The following is a 19,786-nucleotide window of genomic DNA, read 5'->3' on the forward strand; positions in this document are numbered from 1 at the left end:
AAATAATGTTTAAACGTATATATTGAAAGGTTTCTAGTTTGCTCAGTTAATTTATTCCATTTCTTTATTGCTCTAAATCGAAATGTTCTTTGCCCATTTATTTTTCCTGTCTGATAATGCATATTAATGAGTTTAGTAATAAAAGTCAGCCAAGAACGTGGTTCCAGCAACCACAAAACTCAAGACATTATCCATGAACCTCTGCTCTTCCTAAGGGCTAGAATCATGGGATATCAAAATAAAAGTCTCACATTTACAGTCACACAATAACGGTCTCGCATTGTTCCAGTGATCACTGGCTCCCAGAAGGCCGCGGTGTCCTCTGCCGTGACTCGTGTCGAGCTCCTGGTGCAGAGCTTCGCAAGAAGCAGCCGTTCACCCACTTCCTGTCGTTCGCTCTTAACCACCCTCAAGTTCAGGATGGATTCCTGAGGTTTAAAGAGGAGGTGTTGGAGCAGTGTTCTCAGGTAAGGAAGTGTGTGTGTGTGTGTGTGTGTGTGTGTGTGTGTGTGTGTGTGTGTGTGTGTGTGTGTGTGTGTGTGTGTGTGTGTGTGTGTGTGTGTGTGTGTGTGTGTGTGTGTGTGTGTGTGTGTGTGTGTGTGTGTGTGTCAGTGAGTGCGTGCGTGGCGGCTGGGAGGGGTGACAATCTGTAAAATCGTGCATAATATTCTCAAACTTCAGTTTGAGACTTGACTATATTCCATTCATGTTTATATTGACTGAATAGCTATCAGAGATCTTGGGTCCCTGTTTTAGTTTCTCTGGTTGTCTGGTTCTAGGGTTAAATTGTGCAGATCTAGGATCAGCTTCCTCTTCCTCCAATACTAATCTCAACCATTAGTGGAGGAAATGCAAAACAGACCTGAGATCAGTGTCTACGGGAAACTTCACCCTACAGTGTTTCTCTGTGTGGTCAGTTCATCGCAGGTCTCTCTCCTCTCTTTGTTAAGGACCACGGAGTAGATGGAAGCATCTTCCAGAACCCTGCTAAGCTCCATCTAACAGTCGGCACCCTGGCTCTGCTGAACGACCTGGAAGTGGCCCAAGCATGACTTTATAAACAACTCCAGAACTGACTCAGGGAGGACTTTATCTAGATTGTAGGGATTGTACGTAGTTGACATTATTAAGTGACTCAAGGTCATGTTCATTAGAATCAAACAGATGAAAACAGACTGAAACATGTTATGGGAGGGACTATCCCATGTTATCTAGATTGTAGGGATTGTAACACATAGAAATTTGAGTTGGAGCCAGGAACACACATTATTATGTCATGTTATGTCATGTAACTCATATTATGTCATGTTATGTAATGTCATGTCATGTAACACATTATGTTATGTCATATGTTATGTAATGTAACTCATGTTATGTCATGTAACACATTATGTTATATCATGTTATGTAACATATGTTATGTCATGTTATGTAACACACAGGTTATGTCATGTCATGTAAACACATGTTATGTAACACATTATTCATGTCATGTTATGTCAAGTAACACATTATGTCATGTCATGTAACACACATTGTTATGTAACATATGTTATGTCATGTCATGTAACACATTATGTTATGTCATGTAACACATGTTGTCATGTCATGTAACACATTATGTTATGTAACACCTTATGTTATGTCATGTTCTGTCTGTCTGTAACCCACGTTATGTTTCAGGACCATCACAGAAGGGAAGCCTCTCCCGCTGGAGGTGACAGGGATTGAGTACATGAACGATGACCCAGCCATGGTGGATGTCCTGTATGCCAAGGTCCAAGTGAAAGATGGTTCGGACAAGTAAGAGTCTGGTTCCTGGATACTCTCATGTCTCTTTCTTTAACCACAGTTTGTACCACAGTGACTCTGGCTCCTTGAAAAGCACTATATACAGTGCCTTTGGGAAAGTATTCAGTATTCAGACCCCTTGACACAGGCTTATTCTAAAATGGATTAAATCCAACATAGAACCTCTGCAATCTACACACAATACCCCATAATGACATCACAATACACCATAATGACATCACAATACACCATAATGACATCACAATACACCATAATGAGATCACAATACACCATAATGACAAAGCAAAAACTGATTTTTAAAATGATTTGCAAATGTATTAAAAATAAAAAACTGAAATATGTTATTTACATAAGTATTCAGATCCTTTGCTATGAGACTTGAAATTGAGCTCAGGTGCATCCTGTTTCTATTGATCATCCTTGATATGTTTCTAAAAATTGATTGAAGTTCACCTGTGGTAAATTCAATTGATTGGACATGATTTGGAAAGGCACACACCTGTCTATATAAGGTCCTACAGTTGTCAGTGCGTGACAGAATGTCCTTGAGTGGCTCAGCCAGAGCCTGGACTTGAACCTGATCGATTGATCTCTAGAGAGACCTGAAAATAGCTGTGCAGCGACACTCCCCATCCAACCTGACAGCACTGAGAGGATCTGCCGAGAAGAATGGGAGTCCTGGGGAACTCCCAAATAGAGGTGTGCCAAGCTTGTAGCGTCATACCCAAGAAGAGTTGAAGCTGTAATCGCTGCCAAAGGTGCTTCAACAGAGTTCTGAGTAAAGGGTCTGTGTACTTATGTAAATGTGATATTTCAGTTTTATGTTTTTAATACATTTGCAAGCATTTTTAAAAACCAGCTTTTTCTTTATCATTATGGGGTATTGTGATGTCATTATGGTGTATTTTGATGTCATTATGGGGTATTGTGATGTCATTATGGGGTATTGTGATGTCATCATGGTGTATTGTGTGTAGATTGTTGAGGGGGTAAACACAATTTAGTCCATTTTAGAATAAGTCTGCAACATAAAAAAATGTGGAAAAAGTCAAGGGGTCTGAATACTTAACGAATGCCCTGTAAATACCATGTAGTATAATTAGTATTTTTACAGTTTACTTTTTTTAATGACAGATTGAGTGACAATTAGTACATTAAAATGATGTTCATCGTTCGGATGTCAACAGTGTGAGAGGGTTGCTCCCAGGTAACGACAGCTAACTCTTGTGTTGACTGTCTGCTGTGCAGGCTGCAGACCATTGTGGAGCGGCTGGTGGACCACTTTGTTTCCTCGGGGCTGATGGTCAGAGAATGGGACAGAGTGAAACTGCACGGCACTGTGATGAACACTCTGTTCAGGAAGGATGCTTCAGGTAGGATGAAGAAAGTGGTTTTTGTCTATGGCCATATCACTGATGTGTGTTTTAGGTATGTGTATTGGGGCTTCATCTTGAAAACAAGGACACTTACTAGAGTACAAATGCAAACACACACACACACACACACACACACACACACACACACACACACACACACACACACACACACACACACACACACACACACACACACACACACACGTACTTGAAATGAACATGCAAAATAAGTGTCACTGCTCTCTCAAAGCAGGCTTTCCACTGTCTAAAACTGACCCAGAGTATCCTCCTGATAATGTGAGCCTGTTTCCCTCATTCTCCTCCCACTCAGAAAGATGGACATTAAGTCAGTCACTGGACACTGAGTCAGTCAGCATAAAGATGGACATTAAGTCAGTCACTGGACACAGAGTCACAGCATAAAGATGGACATTAAGTCAGTCACTGGACACAGTCAGTCAGCATAAAGATGGACATTAAGTCAGTCACTGGACACTGAGTCAGTCAGCATAAAGATGGACATTAAGTCAGTCACTGGACACAGAGTCACAGCATAAAGATGGACATTAAGTCAGTCACTGGACACAGTCAGTCAGCATAAAGATGGACATTAAGTCAGTCACTGGACACGGAGTCACAGCATAAAGATGGACATTAAGTCAGTCACTGGACACGGAGTCACAGCATAAAGATGGACATTAAGTCAGTCACTGGACACAGTCAGTCAGCATAAAGATGGACATTAAGTCAGTCACTGGACACAGTCAGTCAGCATAAAGATGGACATTAAGTCAGTCACTGGACACGGAGTCACAGCATAAAGATGGACATTAAGTCAGTCACTGGACACAGAGTCACAGCATAAAGATGGACATTAAGTCAGTCACTGGACACAGTCAGTCAGCATAAAGATGGACATTAAGTCAGTCACTGGACACGGAGTCACAGCATAAAGATGGACATTAAGTCAGTCACTGGACACGGAGTCACAGCATAAAGATGGACATTAAGTCAGTCACTGGACACGGAGTCACAGCATAAAGATGGACATTAAGTCAGTCACTGGACACGGAGTCACAGCATAAAGATGGACATTAAGTCAGTCACTGGACACAGTCAGTCAGCATAAAGATGGACATTAAGTCAGTCACTGTACACCGAGTCAGCATAAAGATGGACACGGAGTCACAGCATAAAGATGGACATTAAGTCAGTCACTGGACACAGTCAGTCAGCATAAAGATGGACATTAAGTCAGTCACTGGACACAGTCAGTCAGCATAAAGATGGACATTAAGTCAGTCACTGGACACAGTCAGTCAGCATAAAGATGGACACGGAGTCACAGCATAAAGATGGACATTAAGTCAGTCACTGGACACAGTCAGTCAGCATAAAGATGGACATTAAGTCACTCACTGGAGACGGAGTCACAGCATAAAGATGGACATTAAGTCAGTCACTGGACACAGTCAGTCAGCATAAAGATGGACACGGAGTCACAGCATAAAGATGGACATTAAGTCAGTCACTGGACACAGTCAGTCAGCATAAAGATGGACACGGAGTCACAGCATAAAGATGGACATTAAGTCAGTCACTGGACACAGAGTCACAGCATAAAGATGGACATTAAGTCAGTCACTGGACACAGTCAGTCAGCATAAAGATGGACACGGAGTCACAGCATAATCACATTAGTGAAACAAACTGACACCTGAACACACCACCCCATGTCAACAACACGGATGTAGCAACAACCATAACAACAATAACAACCCCTAGATTTAAAATGTTTTTAAATGTATTTTATTTAACCTTTATTTAACTAGGCAAGCCAGTTAAGAACAAATTCTTATTTCCAATGACGGCCTACCAAAGGCAAAAAGGCCTCCTGCGAGGACGGGGCCTGGGATTAAGCAACACATGACAACAACATGGTAGCAGCACAAAACATGGTACAAACATTATTGGGCACAGACAACAGCACAAAGGGCAGGAGGGTAGAGACAACAATATATCACACAAAGCAGCCACAACTGTCAGTAAGAGTGTCCATGATTGAGTCTTTGAATGAAGAGATAAAACTGTCCAGTTTGAGTGTTTGTTGCAGCTCGTTGCAGTCGCTGGCTGCAGTGAACTGAGAAGAGGAGCGCCCCAGTCCCTGTTCCTGAAGTAGTAAACAGAGTTTTATTGGACGCTCTTAGACAGACCCCTCCCTTTGTCCTGTGCTCTTGGACAGACCCCTCCCTTTGTCCTGTGCTCTTAGACAGACTCCTCCCTTTGTCCTGTGCTCTTGGACAGACTCCTCCCTTTGTCCTGTGCTCTTAGACAGACTCCTCCCTTTGTCCTGTGCTCTTGGACAGACTCCTCCCTTTGTCCTGTGCTCTTAGACAGACCCCTCCTTTGTCCTGTGCTCTTAGACAGACTCCTCCCTTTGTCCTGTGCTCTTAGACAGACCCCTCCCTTTGTCCTGTGCTCTTAGACAGACTCCTCCCTTTGTCCTGTGCTCTTAGACAGACTCCTCCCTTTGTCCTGTGCTCTTAGACAGACTCCTTCCTTTGTCCTGTGCTCTTAGACAGACTCCTCCCTTTGTCCTGTGCTCTTAGACATACCCCTCCCTTTGTCCTGTGCTCTTAGACATACCCCTCCCTTTGTCCTGTGCTCTTAGACAGACCCCTCCCTTTGTCCTGTGCTCTTAGACAGACTCCTCCCTTTGTCCTGTGCTCTTAGACAGACTCCTCCCTTTGTCCTGTGCTCTTAGACAGACTCCTCCCTTTGTCCTGTGCTCTTAGACAGACTCCTCCCTTTGTCCTGTGCTCTTAGACAGACTCCTCCCTTTGTCCTGTGCTCTTGGACAGACTCCTCCCTTTGTCCTGTGCTCTTAGACAGACCCCTCCCTTTGTCCTGTGCTCTTAGACAGACTCCTCCCTTTGTCCTGTGCTCTTAGACAGACTCCTCCCTTTGTCCTGTGCTCTTAGACAGACTCCTCCCTTTGTCCTGTGCTCTTAGACAGACCCCTCCCTTTGTCCTGTGCTCTTAGACAGACTCCTCCCTTTGTCCTGTGCTCTTAGACAGACTCCTCCCTTTGTCCTGTGCTCTTAGACAGACTCCTCCCTTTGTCCTGTGCTCTTAGACAGACTCCTCCCTTTGTCCTGTGCTCTTGGACAGACTCCTCCCTTTGTCCTGTGCTCTTAGACAGACTCCTCCCTTTGTCCTGTGCTCTTAGACAGACTCCTCCCTTTGTCCTGTGCTCTTAGACAGACTCCTCCCTTTGTCCTGTGCTCTTAGACAGACCCCTCCCTTTGTCCTGTGCTCTTAGACAGACTGCTCCCTTTGTCCTGTGCTCTTGGTCAGACTGCTCCCTTTGTCCTGTGCTCTTGGGACAGACTCCTCCCTTTGTCCTGTGCTCTTAGACAGACTCCTCCCTTTGTCCTGTGCTCTTGGTCAGACTGCTCCCTTTGTCCTGTGCTCTTAGACAGACTCCTCCCTTTGTCCTGTGCTCTTTGACAGACCCCTCCCTTTGTCCTGTGCTCTTGCACACTCTCAGCTGGCCAGCCCTGGGTTGTTGGCCAGTCTCTCAGCTGGCCAGCCCTGGGTTGTTGGCCAGTCTTTCAGCTGGCCAGCCCTGTGTAAACTCATGCGTGAGTTTACACGGCCAACTGAATGAAACCCCTTGTCACTGCTGTTGGAAAACACTCTGCCCTGTTGCACACAAACAGAGTTGTGGCCAAAGAGAGAGCGAGGGAGGGAGGGAAGGTTACTGTTGGTTCTGCGCTTGTTGTTGACTAGCTCAGAATAGCTCTGAATTGCTCAGAATGCGGTGTTTTAGTTACGTCACTGCTGCATACCAGATGAATGGTCAGCATTATGTTGTTAGAATCACAGCTGTTACATAACAGACAGGGACATTGACCAATCAGGGTGGTGGTGGTGGTAAGGCTGTCATCTGTTTAGTGTTTTTCAGAGCGAGAGTAATTTAGGATCATATCTCCCAGAACAGTTCATAGGGATATTCACCTGGTTTGAACGGTGTGGTTGATTGACGTTGAACTCCACTAAACCTCATTAACACACATTTTTAGATGTTATAAATAGAGTTGTCCACCTAATACACTAGATGTGTGTTTTGTTCATTAGGGTCAAAGGACCTTTTTTCAAAGTTCACATTTTTGTTAACCAAATCTGTATTTTGGATGTAAATGTCGTGTTCTAAGTGTCCAGACACCTTTTTTGACTTGGTTGTGAGGAAATCTACCCCACCAGCGATAGACTTCCTCATGCTCGTTGTGCAGTTGCAGAGGCACAGATAAAACACCATCAAAGGCTCCAAAAACACCCAAATATATCTATTTTGGAAACGCCAACGCTCTCAGTATCAGGGTTTACCCGCGGTGCTCCTGGTTTACCCGCGGTGCTCCTGGTTTACCCGCGGTGCTCCTGGTTTACCCGCGGTGCTCCTGGTTTACCCGCGGTGCTCCTGGTTTACCCGCGGTGCTCTGGGTTTACCCGCGGTGCTCCGGGTTTACCCGCGGTGCTCGGGGTTTACCCGCGGTGCTCTGGGTTTACCCGCGGTGCTCTGGGTTTACCCGCGGTGCTCTGGGTTTACCCGCGGTGCTCGGGGTTTACCCGCGGTGCTCTGGGTTTACCCGCGGTGCTCTGGGTTTACCCGCGGTGCTCTGGGTTTACCCGCGGTGCTCAGGGTTTACCCGCGGTGCTCTGGGTTTACCCGCGGTGCTCTGGGTTTACCCGCGGTGCTCGGGGTTTACCCGCGGTGCTCTGGGTTTACCCGCGGTGCTCGGGGTTTACCCGCGGTGCTCAGGGTTTACCTATCTTTCGTTGTGTGTTTTCCAGCCGGAGGAGGAAGGCAGCAGAACATGAAGGAGCGGGAGGCCTTCGATGCCAGGAACATATTAAAGGTCAGAGGTCAAACACCACCAAACAAATACACATCCTGGTGGTCTCTTTTTACCTGCCTGTTGTCTGTGGAACAATACAACCTTTAGGTCTGTCTCATAGGAGATCATTTCTCTCCTATATTGAGCAATAGTATGTTTTTGTCAGGTTATCTTTATTCTTGACTATTACTCCCATAATATTTTGGGTGGAACGACTAATTCACAGAAGCAAAAGGAACATTCCGGGAACCCATAAAGCCTCCCGGGGCTTACATAATGCAGTAAGATTTAGCAGACTCACTCACTCAGTCAGTAAAATGGTCGGCAGTTCATTCAGTCAGTAAGATGGTAGACAGTTCAGTCAGTCAGTAAGATGGTAGGTAGTTCATTCAGTCAGTAAGATGGTAGGTAGTTCATTCAGTCAGTAAGATGGTAGGTAGTTCATTCAGTCAGTAAGATGGTAGACAGTTCATTCAGTCAGTAAGATGGTAGACAGTTTCAGTCAGTAAGATGGTCGGCAGTTCAGTCAGTAAGATGGTAGGTAGTTCATTCAGTCAGTAAGATGGTAGGTAGTTCATTCAGTCAGTAAGATGGTAGGTAGTTCATTCAGTCAGTAAGATGGTAGACAGTTCATTCAGTCAGTAAGATGGTAGACAGTTCATTCATTCAGTAAGATGGTAGACAGTTCAGTCAGTAAGATGGACGGCAGTTCAGTCAGTAAGATGGTAGGTAGTTCAGGTAGTTCATTCAGTCAGTAAGATGGTAGACAGTTCATTCAGTCAGTAAGATGGTAGACAGTTCAGTCAGTCAGTAAGATGGTCGGCAGTTCAGTCAGTAAGATGGTAGGTAGTTCATTCAGTCAGTAAGATGGTAGGTAGTTCATTCAGTCAGTAAGATGGTAGGTAGTTCATTCAGTCAGTAAGATGGTAGACAGTTCATTCATTCAGTAAGATGGTAGACAGTTCATTCAGTCAGTAAGATGGTAGACAGTTCATTCAGTCAGTAAGATGGTAGACAGTTCAGTCAGTAAGATGGACGGCAGTTCAGTCAGTAAGATGGTAGGTAGTTCATTCAGTCAGTAAGATGGTAGGTAGTTCATTCAGTCAGTAAGATGGTAGACAGTTCATTCAGTCAGTAAGATGGTAGACAGTTCATTCAGTCAGTAAGATGGTAGACAGTTCATTCAGTCAGTAAGATGGTAGACAGTTCATTCAGTCAGTAAGATGGTAGACAGTTCATTCAGTCAGTAAGATGGTAGACAGTTCATTCAGTCAGTAAGATGGTAGACAGTTCATTCAGTCAGTAAGATGGTAGGCAGTTTATTCAGGTAAGATGGTCATTCAGTCAGTAAGATAGACAGTTCAGTCAGTAAGATGGTAGACAGTTCATTCAGTCAGTAGTCAGTCATTTAGCAGACGCTCTTATCCAGAGGTATGGTAGACAGTTCATTCAGTCAGTAAGATGGTAGACAGTTCAGTCAGTAAGATGGTAGTTCATTCAGTCAGTAAGATGGTAGACAGTTCATTCAGTTAGTAAGATGGTAGACAGTTCATTCAGTCAGTAAGATGGTAGACAGTTTATTCAGTCAGTAAGATGGTAGGCAGTTCATTCAGTCAGTAAGATGGTAGACAGTTCAGTCAGTAAGATGGTAGACAGTTCAGTCAGCAAGATGGTAGACCGCCCATTCAGTCAGTAAGATGGTGGACAGCCCATTCAGTCAGTAAGATGGTACAGCCCATTCAGGTAAGATGGAGGCAGTTTATTCAGTCAGTAAGATGCAGTTCATTCAGTCAGTAAGATCATTCAGTCAGTAAGATGGTAGACAGTTCATTCAGTCAGTACATTACATTACATTTAAGTCATTTAGCAGAGATGGTAGACAGTTCATTCAGTCAGTAAGATGGTAGACAGTTCATTCAGTCAGTAAGATGGTAGACAGTTCATTCAGTCAGTAAGATGGTAGACAGTTCATTCAGTCAGTAAGATGGTAGACAGTTCATTCAGCAAGATGGTAGACAGTTCAGTCAGTCAGTAAGATGGTTGACAGTTCAGTCAGTAAGATGTTCGGCAGTTCAGTCAGTAAGATGTTCGGCAGTTCAGTCAGTAAGATTAGACAGTTCATTCAGTCAGTAAGATGGTAGACAGTTAATTTAGCCAGTAAGATGGTCGGCAGTTCAGTCAGTAAGATGGTAGACAGTTCATTCAGTCAGTAAGATGGTAGACAGTTAATTTAGTCAGTAAGATGGTCAGTTCAGTCAGTAAGATGGTAGACAGTTCATTCAGTCAGTAAGATGGTAGACAGTTAATTTAGTCAGTAAGATGGTCGGCAGTTCAGTCAGTAAGATGGTAGACAGTTCATTCAGTCAGTAAGATGGTAGACAGTCCATTCACTCAGTAAGATGGTAGACAGTTCAGTAAGATGGTCAGTTCAGTCAGTAAGATGGTAGACAGTTCATTCAGTCAGTAAGATGGTAGACAGTTAATTTACAGTAAGATGGTCGGCAGTTCAGTCAGTAAGATGGTAGACAGCCAGTCAGCAAGATGGTAGACAGCCCGTTCAGTCAGTAAGATGGTAGACAGTTAATTTAGTCAGTAAGATGGTCAGCAGTTCAGTCAGTAAGATGGTAGACAGTTCATTCAGTCAGTAAGATGGTAGACAGTCCATTCACTCAGTAAGATGGTAGACAGTTAATTTAGTCAGTAAGATGGTCCCAGTTCAGTCAGTAAGATGGTAGACAGTTCATTCAGTCAGTAAGATGGTAGACAGTTAATTTAGTCAGTAAGATGGTGGCAGTTCAGTCAGTAAGATGGTAGACAGTTCATTCAGTCAGTAAGATGGTAGACAGTTAATTTAGTCAGTAAGATGGTCGGCATTCAGTCAGTAAGATGGTAGACAGTTCATTCAGGTAAGATGGTAGACAGTTAATTTTCAGTAAGATGGTCGGCAGTTCAGTCAGTAAGATGGTAGACAGTTTATTCAGTCAGTAAGATGGTAGGCAGTTCATTCAGTCAGTAAGATGGTAGACAGTTCAGTCAGTAAGATGGTAGACAGTTCATTCAGTCAGTACATTACATTTAAGTCATTTAGCAGACGCTCTTATCCAGAGCGACTTACATGGTAGACAGTTCATTCAGTCAGTAAGATGGTAGACAGTTCATTCAGTCAGTAAGATGGTAGACAGTTCATTCAGTCAGTAAGATGGTAGACAGTTTATTCAGTCAGTAAGATGGTAGGCAGTTTATTCAGTCAGTAAGATGGTAGGCAGTTCATTCAGTCAGTAAGATGGTAGACAGTTCAGTCAGTAAGATGGTAGACAGTTCAGTCAGCAAGATGGTAGACCGCCCATTCAGTCAGTAAGATGGTAGACAGCCCATTCAGTCAGTAAGATGGTGGACAGCCCATTCAGTCAGTAAGATGGTAGACAGCCCATTCAGTCAGTAAGATGGTAGACAGCCCATTCAGTCAGTAAGATGGTAGACAGTTCAGTCAGTCAGTAAGATGGTTGACAGTTCAGTCAGTAAGATGTTCAGTCAGTAAGATGTTCAGTCAGTAAGATGGTAGACAGTTCATTCAGTCAGTAAGATGGTAGACAGTTAATTTAGTCAGTAAGATGGTCGGCAGTTCAGTCAGTAAGATGGTAGACAGTTCATTCAGTCAGTAAGATGGTAGACAGTTAATTTAGTCAGTAAGATGGTCGGCAGTTCAGTCAGTAAGATGGTAGACAGTTCATTCAGTCAGTAAGATGGTAGACAGTTAATTTAGTCAGTAAGATGGTCGGCAGTTCAGTCAGTAAGATGGTAGACAGTTCATTCAGTCAGTAAGATGGTAGACAGTTAATTTAGTCAGTAAGATGGTCGGCAGTTCAGTCAGTAAGATGGTAGACAGTTTATTCAGTCAGTAAGATGGTAGGCAGTTCATTCAGTCAGTAAGATGGTAGACAGTTCAGTCAGTAAGATGGTAGACAGTTCATTCAGTCAGTACATTACATTTAAGTCATTTAGCAGACGCTCTTATCCAGAGCGACTAAGATGGTAGACAGTTCATTCAGTCAGTAAGATGGTGGACAGCCCATTCAGTCAGTAAGATGGTAGACAGCCCATTCAGTCAGTAAGATGGTAGACAGTTCAGTCAGTCAGTAAGATGGTTGACAGTTCAGTCAGTAAGATGTTCGGCAGTTCAGTCAGTAAGATGGTAGACAGTTCATTCAGTCAGTAAGATGGTAGACAGTTAATTTAGTCAGTAAGATGGTCGGCAGTTCAGTCAGTAAGATGGTAGACAGTTCATTCAGTCAGTAAGATGGTAGACAGTTAATTTAGTCAGTAAGATGGTCGGCAGTTCAGTCAGTAAGATGGTAGACAGTTCATTCAGTCAGTAAGATGGTAGACAGTTAATTTAGTCAGTAAGATGGTCGGCAGTTCAGTCAGTAAGATGGTAGACAGTTCATTCAGTCAGTAAGATGGTAGACAGTCCATTCACTCAGTAAGATGGTAGACAGTTAATTTAGTCAGTAAGATGGTCGGCAGTTCAGTCAGTAAGATGGTAGACAGTTCATTCAGTCAGTAAGATGGTAGACAGTTAATTTAGTCAGTAAGATGGTCGGCAGTTCAGTCAGAAAGATGGTAGACAGCCAGTTCAGTCAGCAAGATGGTGGACAGCCCGTTCAGTCAGCAAGATGGTAGACAGTTCATTCAGTAAGCTGGTAGACAGTTCAGTCAGTAAGATGGTAGACAGTTCATTCAGTCAGTAAGATGGTAGACAGTTCATTCAGTCAGTAAGATGGTAGCCAGCCCATTCAGTCAGTAAGATGGTAGACAGTCCATTCACTCAGTAAGATTAGACAGTTAATTTAGTCAGTAAGATGGTCGGCAGTTCAGTCAGTAAGATGGTAGACAGTTCATTCAGTCAGTAAGATGGTAGACAGTTAATTTAGTCAGTAAGATGGTCGGCAGTTCAGTCAGTAAGATGGTAGACAGTTCATTCAGTCAGTAAGATGGTAGACAGTTAATTTAGTCAGTAAGATTCGGCAGTTCAGTCAGTAAGATGGTAGACAGTTCATTCAGTCAGTAAGATGGTAGACAGTTAATTTAGTCAGTAAGATGGTCGGCAGTTCAGTCAGTAAGATGGTAGGCAGTTTATTCAGTCAGTAAGATGGTAGGCAGTTCATTCAGTCAGTAAGATGGTAGACAGTTCAGTCAGTAAGATGGTAGACAGTTCATTCAGTCAGTACATTACATTTAAGTCATTTAGCAGACGCTCTTATCCAGAGCGACTTACATGGTAGACAGTTCATTCAGTCAGTAAGATGGTAGACAGTTCATTCAGTCAGTAAGATGGTAGACAGTTCATTCAGTCAGTAAGATGGTAGACAGTTCATTCAGTCAGTAAGATGGTAGACAGTTCATTCAGTCAGTAAGATGGTAGACAGTTCATTCAGTCAGTAAGATGGTAGGCAGTTTATTCAGTCAGTAAGATGGTAGGCAGTTCATTCAGTCAGTAAGATGGTAGACAGTTCAGTCAGTAAGATGGTAGACAGTTCAGTCAGCAAGATGGTAGACCGCCCATTCAGTCAGTAAGATGTTAGACAGCCCATTCAGTCAGTAAGATGGTGGACAGCCCATTCAGTCAGTAAGATGGTGGACAGCCCATTCAGTCAGTAAGATGGTAGACAGCCCATTCAGTCAGTAAGATGGTAGACAGTTCAGTCAGTCAGTAAGATGGTTGACAGTTCAGTCAGTAAGATGTTCGGCAGTTCAGTCAGTAAGATGTTCGGCAGTTCAGTCAGTAAGATGGTAGACAGTTCATTCAGTCAGTAAGATGGTAGACAGTTAATTTAGTCAGTAAGATGGTCGGCAGTTCAGTCAGTAAGATGGTAGACAGTTCATTCAGTCAGTAAGATGGTAGACAGTTAATTTAGTCAGTAAGATGGTCGGCAGTTCAGTCAGTAAGATGGTAGACAGTTTGTTCAGTCAGTAAGATGGTAGACAGTTAATTTAGTCAGTAAGATGGTCGGCAGTTCAGTCAGTAAGATGGTAGACAGTTCATTCAGTCAGTAAGATGGTAGACAGTTAATTTAGTCAGTAAGATGGTCGGCAGTTCAGTCAGTAAGATGGTAGAAGTTTATTCAGTCAGTAAGATGGTAGGCAGTTCATTCAGTCAGTAAGAAGATGGATGGTAGACAGTTCATTCAGTCAGTACATTACATTTAGTCATTTAGTAAGATCCAGAGGACTCACATGGTAGACAGTTCATTCAGTCAGTAAGATGGTAGACAGTTCATTCAGTCAGTAAGATGGTAGACAGTTCATTCAGTCAGTAAGATGGTAGACAGTTCATTCAGTCAGTAAGATGTTCAGTCAGTAAGAGTTCGGCAGTTCAGTCAGTAAGATGGTAGACAGTTCATTCAGTCAGTAAGATGGTAGACAGTTAATTTAGTCAGTAAGATGGTCGGCAGTTCAGTCAGTAAGATGGTAGACAGCCATTCAGTCAGTAAGATGGTAGACAGTTAATTTAGTCAGTAAGATGGTCGGCAGTTCAGTCAGTAAGATGGTAGACAGTTCATTCAGTCAGTAAGATGGTAGACAGTTAATTTAGTCAGTAAGATGGTCGGCAGTTCAGTCAGTAAGATGGTAGACAGTTCATTCAGTCAGTAAGATGGTAGACAGTTAATTTAGTCAGTAAGATGGTCGGCAGTTCAGTCAGTAAGATGGTAGACAGTTCATTCAGTCAGTAAGATGGTAGACAGTTCATTTAGTCAGTAAGATGGTCGGCAGTTCAGTCAGTAAGATGGTAGACAGCCAGTTCAGTCAGCAAGATGGTGGACAGCCCGTTCAGTCAGTAAGATGGTAGACAGCCCATTCAGTCAGTAAGATGGTAGACAGTCCATTCACTCAGTAAGATGGTAGACAGTTAATTTAGTCAGTAAGATGGTCGGCAGTTCATTCAGTCAGTAAGATGGTAGCCAGCCCATTCAGTCAGTAAGATGGTAGCCAGCCCATTCAGTCAGTAAGATTGTAGATAGCCCATTCAGTCAGTAAGATGGTAGACAGCCCATTCAGTCAGTAAGATGGTAGACAGCCCATTCAGTCAGTAAGATGGTAGACAGCCCATTCAGTCAGTAAGATTGTAGATAGCCCATTCAGTCAGCAAGATGGTAGACAGCCCATTCAGTCAGCAAGATGGTAGACAGCCCATTCAGTCAGTAAGATGGTAGACAGCCCATTCAGTCAGTAAGATGGTAGACAGCCCATTCAGTCAGTAAGATGGTAGCCAGCCCATTCAGTCAGTAAGATGGTAGACAGCCCATTCAGTCAGCAAGATGGTAGACAGCCCATTCAGTCAGTAAGATGGTAGACAGCCCATTCAGTCAGTAAGATGGTAGACAGCCCATTCAGTCAGCAAGATGGTAGCCAGTCAGGTCGATGATGCAACGATACCTCTGGCTCTGTTTCACGTGGATTAGCTGCCCTCTGGTGGTAAAATGTAAGAACTACAATAGTATATTCCTGGTGCGGTCTGTCTGAATGGAGCAGTGCTCGAGTCCTGGGCCCAGTTTTTCCAAAGCTATCTATCTGGATGTAACCTATCGGATAGGATTAAGTACAAATATAAATATTATGAATCGAACAAATGAATGATTCACTTGAATGGGGACCGTTCTGTTCATTTTGTGCTCCCGAGTGGCACAGAGGTCTAAGGCACCGCATCTCAGTGCTAGAGGCGTCACTACAGACACCCTGGTTCGATTCCAGGCTGTATCACAACCGGCCGTGATTGGGAGTCCCATAGGGAGGCGCACATTTGTCCCAACGCCGTCCGGGTTTGGCCGGTGTAGACCGTCATTGTATATACGAATTTGTTCATAACTGACTTGCCTAATTAAATAAAAGGAAAAAATAAATATATAATATTAGTTTTGCCCTCGCGCTACACACCTGATTCCACTAATCGGCTCATCAAACCTATTGGTTCCCCAGAACCATGAAACACTGGAACAGAGTGTTGATTGGACCTGAAATACAGACAACCCTAAAGTCCCAGCCAACCCAACAAACGCTGGGTTTGATCCCTCCAACCAACCATAACTGAAAAGATCAATGACATTTTATTAGTCGTAAGAATTTAGAATGTTATGAGTGTTGTTAGAACTGGGAATTTATTTAAATTGTTTTAAATAAAGGCAAGTCAGTTAAGAACAAATTCTTATTTTCAATGACGGCCTAGGTTAACTGGTCTAGGAACAGTGGGTTAACTGGTCTAGGAACAGTGGGTTAACTGGTCTAGGAACAGTGGGTTAACTGGTCTAGGAACAGTGGGTTAACTGGTCTAGGAACAGTGGGTTAACTGGTCTAGGAACAGTGGGTTAACTGGTCTAGGAACAGTGGGTTAACTGGTCTAGGAACAGTGGGTTAACTGGTCTAGGAACATTGGGTTAACTGGTCTAGGAACAGTGGGTTAACTGGTCTAGGAACAGTGGGTTAACTGGTCTAGAAACAGTGGGTTACCTGGCCTAGGAACAGTGGGTTACCTGGCCTAGGAACAGTGGGTTACCTGGCCTAGGAACAGTGGGTTACCTGGCCTAGGAACAGTGGGTTACCTGGCCTAGGAACAGTGGGTTACCTGGCCTAGGAACAGTGGGTTACCTGGCCTAGGAACAGTGGGTTACCTGGCCTAGGAACAGTGGGTTACCTGGCCTAGGAACAGTGGGTTACCTGGCCTAGGAACAGTGGGTTACCTGGCCTAGGAACAGTGGGTTACCTGGCCTAGGAACAGTGGGTTAACTGGTCTAGGAACAGTGGGTTACCTGGCCTAGGAACAGTGGGTTAACTGGTCTAGGAACAGTGGGTTACCTGGCCTAGGAACAGTGGGTTAACTGGCCTAGGAACAGTGGGTTAAACTGGTCTAGGAACAGTGGGTTACCTGGCCTAGGAACAGTGGGTTAAACTGGTCTAGGAACAGTGGGTTACCTGGCCTAGGAACAGTGGGTTAAACTGGTCTAGGAACAGTGGGTTACCTGGCCTAGGAACAGTGGGTTAACTGGTCTAGGAACAGTGGGTTAACTGGTCTAGGAACAGTGGGTTACCTGGTCTAGGAACAGTGGGTTAACTGGTCTAGGAACAGTGGGTTAACTGGTCTAGGAACAGTGGGTTAACTGGTCTAGGAACAGTGGGTTAACTGGTCTAGGAACAGTGGGTTAACTGGTCTAGGAACAGTGGGTTAACTGGTCTAGGAACTGGGTTAACTGGTCTAGGAACAGTGGGTTAACTGGTCTAGGAACAGTGGGTTAACTGGTCTAGAAACAGTGGGTTACCTGGCCTAGGAACAGTGGGTTACCTGGCCTAGGAACAGTGGGTTACCTGGCCTAGGAACAGTGGGTTACCTGGCCTAGGAACAGTGGGTTACCTGGCCTAGGAACAGTGGGTTACCTGGCCTAGGAACAGTGGGTTACCTGGCCTAGGAACAGTGGGTTACCTGGCCTAGGAACAGTGGGTTAACTGGTCTAGGAACAGTGGGTTACCTGGCCTAGGAACAGTGGGTTAACTGGTCTAGGAACAGTGGGTTAACTGGTCTAGGAACAGTGGGTTACCTGGCCTAGGAACAGTGGGTTAACTGGCCTAGGAACAGTGGGTTAAACTGGTCTAGGAACAGTGGGTTACCTGGCCTAGGAACAGTGGGTTAAACTGGTCTAGGAACAGTGGGTTACCTGGCCTAGGAACAGTGGGTTAAACTGGTCTAGGAACAGTGGGTTACCTGGCCTAGGAACAGTGGGTTACCTGGCCTAGGAACAGTGGGTTACCTGGCCTAGGAACAGTGGGTTACCTGGCCTAGGAACAGTGGGTTACCTGGCCTAGGAACAGTGGGTTAACTGGCCTAGGAACAGTGGGTTACCTGGCCTAGGTACAGTGGGTTAACTGGCCTAGGAACAGTGGGTTACCTGGCCTAGGAACAGTGGGTTACCTGGCCTAGGAACAGTGGGTTACCTGGCCTAGGAACAGTGGGTTACCTGGCCTAGGAACAGTGGGTTACCTGGCCTAGGAACAGTGGGTTAACTGGCCTAGGAACAGTGGGTTACCTGGCCTAGGTACAGTGGGTTAACTGGCCTAGGAACAGTGGGTTACCTGGTCTAGGAACAGTGGGTTACCTGGCCTAGGAACAGTGGGTTACCTGGTCTAGGAACAGTGGGTTACCTGGCCTAGGAACAGTGGGTTACCTGGTCTAGGAACAGTGGGTTACCTGGTCTAGGAACAGTGGGTTACCTGGTCTAGGAACAGTGGGTTACCTGGTCTAGGAACAGTGGGTTAACTGGTCTAGGAACAGTGGGTTAACTGGTCTAGGAACAGTGGGTTAACTGGTCTAGGAACAGTGGGTTACCTGGCCTAGGAACAGTGGGTTACCTGGTCTAGGAACAGTGGGTTACCTGGCCTAGGAACAGTGGGTTACCTGGTCTAGGAACAGTGGGTTACCTGGCCTAGGAACAGTGGGTTAACTGGTCTAGGAACAGTGGGTTAACTGGTCTAGGAACAGTGGGTTACCTGGCCTAGGAACAGTGGGTTAACTGGTCTAGGAACAGTGGGTTACCTGGTCTAGGAACAGTGGGTTACCTGGTCTAGGAACAGTGGGTTACCTGGCCTAGGAACAGTGGGTTAACTGGTCTAGGAACAGTGGGTTACCTGGTCTAGGAACAGTGGGTTAACTGGTCTAGGAACAGTGGGTTAACTGGTCTAGGAACAGTGGGTTACCTGGTCTAGGAACAGTGGGTTACCTGGCCTAGGAACAGTGGGTTAACTGCCTGTTCAGGGGCAGAACGACACATTTGTACCATGTCAGCTCAGGGGTTTAAACTTGCATCCTTTCGGCTACTAGTCCAACGCTCTAACCACTGGGCTACCTGCCGCCCCAATGGGGTATTATGGGGTATTATGGGGTGTTATGGGGTATTATGGGGTATTATGGGGTATTATGGGGTGTTGTGTGTCGATTGATGAGGAAATTGTTGTATTTAATCAGTTTCAGAACAAGGCTGTAACGTAACAAAATGTGGGAAAATTCAAGGGGTCTGAATAGTTTCCGAAGGCACTGCGTTTGGGATAAATCAGCATGGCAGCCTATAGAGGGCTTTCATACACTCACGTTAGAATTGAATTCACCTTGGAGGTCCTCCCAATGTTTAGATATGACAAACTGAGCCTTCAGCGCAGTAGTGTACCCTATTCCCTATATAGTGCACTACTTTTAACAGATCCCTATGGGCCCTGGTCACTATATAGTGTACGACTTATAACCAGATCCATATGGACCCTGGTCACGATATAGTCCACTACTTATAACCAGATGCTCTGGTCAGATGAAACCAAAATTGAACTTTTTGGCAACAATGCAAAACGTTATGTTTGGCGTAAAAGCAACACAGCTCATCACCCTGAACACACCATCCCCACTGTCAAACATGGTGGTGGCAGCATCATGGTTTGGGCCTGCTTTTCTTTAGCTGGGACAGGGAAGATGGTTAAAATTGATGGGAAGATGGATGGAGCCAAATACAGGACCATTCTGGAAGAAAACCTGATGGAGTCTGCAAAAGACCTGAGACTGGGACGGAGATTTGTCTTCCAACAAGACAATGATCCAAAACATAAAGCAAAATCTACAATGGAATGGTTCAAAAATAAACATATCCAGTCGAGAAGCATATCCAATCGAGA

At 44.6% G+C, this 19,786-nt stretch overlaps 1 pseudogene; it reads left to right on the forward strand.

Annotated features, from left to right (window-relative positions):
• Nucleotides 1-289: 289 nt before the first annotated feature.
• Nucleotides 290-19,786, forward strand: part of LOC127927113 (activating signal cointegrator 1 complex subunit 1-like) — a 23,622-nt pseudogene continuing 4,125 nt past the window's right edge.

Source organism: Oncorhynchus keta, unplaced genomic scaffold, assembly GCF_023373465.1.
Source record: "Oncorhynchus keta strain PuntledgeMale-10-30-2019 unplaced genomic scaffold, Oket_V2 Un_contig_9447_pilon_pilon, whole genome shotgun sequence".
In the NCBI taxonomy this organism is placed as follows: domain Eukaryota; kingdom Metazoa; phylum Chordata; class Actinopteri; order Salmoniformes; family Salmonidae; genus Oncorhynchus; species Oncorhynchus keta.